General features: G+C 43.3%; 1 protein-coding gene across 1 annotated transcript in view; it reads left to right on the top strand.

Moving 5' to 3' along the window:
- The first annotated feature begins 344 nt into the window (after positions 1-344).
- The window catches only part of PLAG1 (PLAG1 zinc finger), a 384,433-nt gene continuing 378,777 nt past the window's right edge, over positions 345-6,000 (top strand). Inside the window, exon 1 of the mRNA XM_044065550.1 lies at positions 345-414. The gene's annotated coding sequence lies outside the window, so the exon portion shown is untranslated. The remainder of the gene's footprint in view (positions 415-6,000) is intronic.

The raw sequence follows: 6,000 nt of genomic DNA, 5'->3' as shown, positions 1-6,000 counted from the left end.
CAAGGTACAGGGTTTGATTCTCACTATGAGAAGCAAAAAAAAAAAAAAAGAAAATCTGCATGGAGTCATTAGCCCAGTAATGACCTATGAACCTATATATATATTTTTTTTAACCTGTTCAGCTTTATATATTTTGTTCTGTTTGCTTCCCTATGTAAACTTTTATGATTTGATTATATGCTTGTAATCTAACTTTTTTAGTGCTATTGCATAGTATTTTGCTACAGTTCAACTGTTGTGCTTCTTTAATTTTTAATTACATTGACGTACTTATATATATGTCTGTCTGTATGCAACTATGTATTCATTGAATTTATTTTTGTTTCCAGCTGTGCTCTTCTTAGCAGAAAAGGTTGTGTGTGGCCCTAGCTGCTATGTTCTACCAGTGCTGCATGCTACAAGAGCCTTCACGAAGTAAGCATCATTTTCAGTCATACTTATGGAGAATGTCCAAAATGTGCTTTCTAACCATTATAGTAAACTTAAACACCAGGCTCAGAGGTTTTTGATGTGTTTAAATTAAACATAGCTATAATGGCATGTGCTTTTTAGTGGGTGCAATCATGCTTCTTTTTTTTGCAGATGATAATCTTTAAACAACTTTTTAATACTCTTGTTGATCATCGAAGTCTGTTGTAAGCACCTGCAAGCATTCTGCCATAACTGACACATCTGAACAGGATATATTGATATAATTATGAGAGAAAATAATAGGGATAATTGGAGAGGTGGCAGCAGTTCTAAAACAATTAGATAGCTACCAAACTACAAAAAAAAAAAATGATTTTAGCTTTTGTAAGTCTCCAGATTTACATCATCACAAATTCTGCAGAAAAGTGATGGCAGATTCACAGTAGACTTCCATGATGTTCGTCATATTGATCAATGCAACAGTAGCCTTAGCTGTATGGGTTATATTTTCCCAAAGATATAACAGCTGGCCAGCTTCTAAAGCTTCAGGTCACCCTCCATGTGTTCACACTGTCAGGCAGCTTGTGCGGAGATAACTAAAAGACAAGTTCACTTGTAAAGCCCTTCAGAGCTTTACTGCCACGAGGATCAGCAGTTGGCTTGTGATATTTAATAATTGTGTTTATTATTGATACTGTCCTCTTCAGGAAAAGTTATTTTAAAACTAGGAAATTTTCTTTTAATACACTGTCAGGAGACTGAACTATATTTTTAAATGGGAGCTGTCTTTTATCCTGTCAGTTTAAAAGTTGTTTAAAGTAACTGAAAACCATTCCTCTGTGAAGAGCTTGTATTGTGGGGCTGACACATTGTTTTAAAGTGCTTTTTATTGTGTTTTTATGAAAAAAGTGACTTTTAAAGGTTTGTTTTTCCACACTTTGCTGCTTGTTTTCCTAGGGAAAGAGACATAATTTTCGGTTTGACCTTTGAACAATCTGTCGGTCCCACAGTCAGCCCTACTTCCAGCCACAAAAAGAAAAAGTTAAGCAAATAGCCTTTGCCATCACAGCAAGCTAGCAGTTTGGCTCAGCTAAAAGTGGGTGACCCTGCTGTGGCCATTAATTGTACCTCAGACCACTCATATTTTTCCTGGATCCCTCTGGTGGAGCACTTGTGGCCACTATGGACTGGGAGTTAGCCACAGCCTCTGTGGCTGTTGGGGTCCCCTCAGTAGGCAAGGAAGATCCACTCTTGTCATTTCTGGGAAAGGGAACTGGGAAGCCTTCCCTGTTTTGTCAGAATGTTGTGCTCCATCCCTGGAGAAGCTGCTGCTTCCATTATTAACAGTATTGTCTATTTTTCCTGTCAAAAAGAAACCGAAAACTACACGTTTCTACTCCTCCTCATCAAATTTCATAAGATAGGAGTAGTTTACTCGGACTTGCTCATGGTTTAATTCATGCTATTAATCCTTCTTTAAGTTTGTGGTAAAAGAAAGAGGGATACCTCCTTTCCTGAAGAGATTAAAGATTCTGAATGTGGACAGGAGGATGAAAGGACACATACAGAGGCAGGTACAAGGTTTTCTACTCAGATTTCTTATTCAGACTCTGAATAGATCTCAATTTCTGACTCTGACTGGACAGAGGATGTTCTTCGTGTTTCACTGTTGCAGTCATCACATTTGGGTTATCTGCTTGCAGTAGCCCTCAGTCGGCCTGATTAACAAAGTCTTGGGTCCTGCGTCGGTTGCTGTCCCTTCTACTGTAACGTCAGGTTGTCAGGGGTATAAAACATGCAGCCAATGCCATTACATCAGTCTTTCTTGCTGTGCGGTGCCTGAAGCAGAAGCAGTTCACAAGTGCCGGTTGGCTGACTTCTGAAATTTTTGTTTTCGAGTTTCAGAACCGAAGTCTTTAACTAAAAGCTAAGTACTCCATTGGGGAAACTTTTTCTTGCTCTAAACCGATGTCAGTAAAAGTAAATAATTGCATTACCTCATAAAGATTTTAATTTGTACTGTATTCCTTGCCTAGGCCCTGACCATGGCGTATTTCGCTGTCGGTTATGTGCCTTATTTATACCAGGAACTATCCGTCGTCTGTATATTTTTGCTTCTAAATATTTTGGTGTTCGGTTCAATTATCCTGATATGTCTTCGGTAAGCCATCCGACTACCGACATTCTGAAAAAACGCAAAGATAAAGACAGAGACAGGCTGTCTAGGCCCAAAGTTGCCGACGACGCTTCTCCTAAGCCAGTCGCCGGTTCGCCGGTACTCAGTGAGGTGCTTTCGCAGCCCCTGATACCCACTACTTCAGATTTGCAGGCCTCTACTGAGACCCATTCGGAGTCCGGTATGCCATGAGATGCTTCAATTTTGCAACCTGCGGATGTCTCTACCTTGGATGGGTCTGGAGCCGCTGTGCAGGCACCAGCTTCTGAGGGTGTATCAGGCCTACTGACTTGCATATTAAACCGATGCCATCTTCTTCTTCAAGGCCTAAAACTTGTACCATGCCTAGAAAACTGATGCCCAGACTGCATGGTCAGGCCTCTATGCCTAAAAAACAAATGATAAGAGTGGCTGAAGACCTTATTACTTTAATTAGGGGAAGCCAGCCTTCCCCCTCTAAGAGACTTAGGACTGAGTTTGCTTATGATACTTCTGACCAGGATTCTGAATTTTCTGATGTTCTTCGTGTTTCACTGTTGCAGTCATTACGTTTGGGTTATCCTGCTGGCAGCTTGCCCTCAGTCGGCCTGAATTCCAAAGTCTTGGGTCCTGCGTTGGTTGCTGTTGTCTCTTCCCTGACGTCAGGTCATCATGGGTATAAAAGATGCAGCCAACGCCATTTTATTCAGTCTTTCTTGCCGTGCGGTGCCCGAAGCAGATGTTCATCGTGTTACCCTGCTGCAGTCATCACACTTGGGTTATCCTGTCGTCAGGCGGTCCCGCAGTTGGCCGGAATTCCAAAGTCTTGGTCCGGCGTCGGATGCTGTCACCTCTTCCCTGACGTCAGTGTGCCAGGGGTATATATAATGCAACCGGCGCCATTTTCTTCAGTCTTTCTTGCCGCGCGGTGCCCGAAGCAGAAGCAGTTCGCAAGTGCCGGTCGGCCGACTCCTGAGATTTTCGAATTCGAATTTCAGACCAAAGTCTTCTATAAAGCTAAGTACCCCGTTGGGGAAACTTTTCTTGCCTCAGACCGATGTCAGAAAAAGTTAACAATTGTATTTCTTGTGGGAAGCAAATACCTCATAAGGATTTTCATTCTTATTGCATACCTTGCCTAGGCCCAGACCACGACGTCACTTCTTGTCGGTTTTGTGCTAGGTTTAATAAGCGTACTATTAAAAGACGCTTTGATTTTGCACAACACTACTTCAGTAGGAAATGTAACTACACCATGCCGTCGAAGCAACCGACTACCGGTGTGCACAAAAAACGCAGGGATAAGGACAGACAGCCCCGGCCTAAGCCAGATTCCGAGACCTCGGCCGATCCGGTCTCCGGTCCTCAGTGAGGCTCCGACGCAGCCCCTGACTACCGCAGATCTGGAACCCGAGACCGCTACGGAAATTTTGACGGAATGTACCAGGCCGACGCAGCCTTTTACTTCAGGCCCTTCCGACGACTTTGCTACAAAAGACGTCGGTACTACAGAAACGCCATCGGTTTCTGAAGGCATTTTCAGACCGACGACTCTCACCATTAAAATGTTTTCTAAGTCTAAGACTCCTAAATCTAAAAGGACTGCACTTCAGTCTCCTGTTCAAGGCCCCATGCCTAAGAAACAGATGCTCAAAATGGCTTAAGATTTGATTTCTTTAATCAGGGGTTCCCCAGACCCCTCCTGACAAAAGGCCTAGACAAGAGGAAGATTATGCATCCTCTGAGCAAATGTCCATTTCTTCAGACTCCTCAGAGGACCAAGACTACTCTTTCTCTCCTTATGAAGATTCTGATGCTGAGGACTCTATTCCCTCAGCTTCTCCTCCTGAAGACTACTCCTTTGGAGAAACTTTACACACTATGAGGGAACATTTTCACTGGGAAGGTTAGGACTACTCTGATTCAAAGAAAAGGCTCAGAGAATTTCGTTTACTCCCCCAACACAGACCACTTGCCATCCCACCAGTTTTGGACATTGTGGATGATGTCTATTTAGAATCCAGTTTCAACCCAGACTCTCTACCTCCTGCTCCAGCTAAGCCAGACAGATACTATAGAGTGCCTGATTCCCACAAATTTCTTTACAAAAGCCCTGTAGCTGACCCAGAGACTATCTCACAGGGTCCCAAGGGGGTTAAGGCTTCTATGGCTAAAAACCCAGTACCTTCCGAGAGGGATTCCAGAGCACTAGACAGGTGGGGGAAAAAGGTTTACAACTCAGCCACACTAGCTATGAGGGCACTGAATTGTCAATTTCACATGCTTAAGTATCAGCAATTTCTAATCTCTCAGTTAAAGCAAAGAATAACCTCTCTCCCTCAACAATCTGAATTGAAAAGTACAGGATCTGTTGCACGCCACTGAGCAGGTGGGCAAACATACCTTACAATGTTGGTTTGATTCTTTGGAGGCCTCCTGCAGAGCAGCTGTCACTGGGTCTGTTATACGTAGGCATCCTTGGTTAAAGGAACAAACTCTGCCTGATCATGTTAAAGCAAAACTACTAGATGCTCCCTTACAGCAAGATGTTCTTTTTGGAGTTAAAGCAGAAGAAGTTTTAAAGAAAATGGAAGATAAGGCAAAATCTATGCAGACAGTCAAAGATTTCCTACAAGTTCAACCCCCCACTTCAGCAGAAACTGGCTAACAAAAAATTGGTCCTTTCCAGCCACTGACAGACCACAGAGGGGTAAATACAGACACCCAAGAGGCAGAGGACAACCACAAGCCCAGTATAAACCTCGCCAATTGGGCTCTACAACACAAAAGGGAGGAGAAGACAGGTCTCAAACCACCAGAAGGCAAACTCAATGACTTGCACCTCATCTGGCCAAGCAATACTCTCTTGGCAGCCCCCTTGGGGAGAAAACTCGCACTTTTTGCAGACAACTGGCACATTGTCACAAAGGACAAATGGGTCCTAGACATAATTTTACGAGGATACAGATTCCACTTTCACACCTTGCCAATGAAAATAGGAATGCCAAACCTGCCACAAAATCAATGGGCAGAGGCACAAAAGCAAATTACAGCTCTCATGGACATGAGAGCCATTCAACTGGTACCTACTCGAGAGCAAAGCCAAGGATTTTATTCAAGACTCTTTCTAGTGCCCAGAAAGGACAATGCCTGGAGACCAATTCTGGACCTTTCAATTCTAAACACTTACTTACAAGTACCCAAATTCAAGATGCTAACACTACAGCAGCTACTTCCCATGTTGGACAAGGAAGCATGGCTAGTTACGTTGGACCTCAAGGAGGCATACCTGCATGTCCCTATCAGACAAAGTTGCAGAAGATACCTCCATTTCATTGCAGGTTCAACCCATTACCAATTCTCTGCACTGCCCTTTGGCTTATCTACTGCGGCCAGAGTTTTCATAAAATGCCTGGCACCAGTAATTGCATACT

This window comes from Protopterus annectens, chromosome 3.part0 (genome assembly GCF_019279795.1).
Source record: "Protopterus annectens isolate FY-2018-M chromosome 3.part0, PAN1.0, whole genome shotgun sequence".
Lineage (NCBI taxonomy): Eukaryota > Metazoa > Chordata > Ceratodontiformes > Protopteridae > Protopterus > Protopterus annectens.
This window is presented reverse-complemented; position numbering and strand designations above follow the sequence as displayed.